Below are 418 nucleotides of genomic sequence, written 5' to 3'. Positions count from 1 at the left end.
GTATAAACTATGGCATATATAAAGAAAATATTACTCCAACAACTTACGAGTCTAAACTGTGATGCAGAAAAATCATCAAACGAACTCCGAAATAACGTGTGTATGGGCTGTGTCATATAAATAAAATTTACTCCAAGAGATCACGAGTTTAAACCATGAGATAAAAATATAGCAATTGAACTCCAATAAACTTATGAGTCTAAACTGTGATAGAAAAAAATATTACTCCATACCCTCAAGAGTATAAACTGGGGCACACAAAAGAAAAACTCCATTAAACTTACGAGTCTAAACTGTGATAGAAAAAAACATATTACTCCATACCCTCACGAGTATAAACTGGGGCACACAAAAAAAAATACTCCAATGAATTACGAGTATAAACTGTGATGCGAAAAAAATAAAGCGTACTCCATAC

This window comes from Triticum aestivum, chromosome 3B, assembly GCF_018294505.1.
Source record: "Triticum aestivum cultivar Chinese Spring chromosome 3B, IWGSC CS RefSeq v2.1, whole genome shotgun sequence".
In the NCBI taxonomy this organism is placed as follows: Eukaryota; Viridiplantae; Streptophyta; class Magnoliopsida; order Poales; family Poaceae; genus Triticum; species Triticum aestivum.
This window is presented reverse-complemented; position numbering follows the sequence as displayed.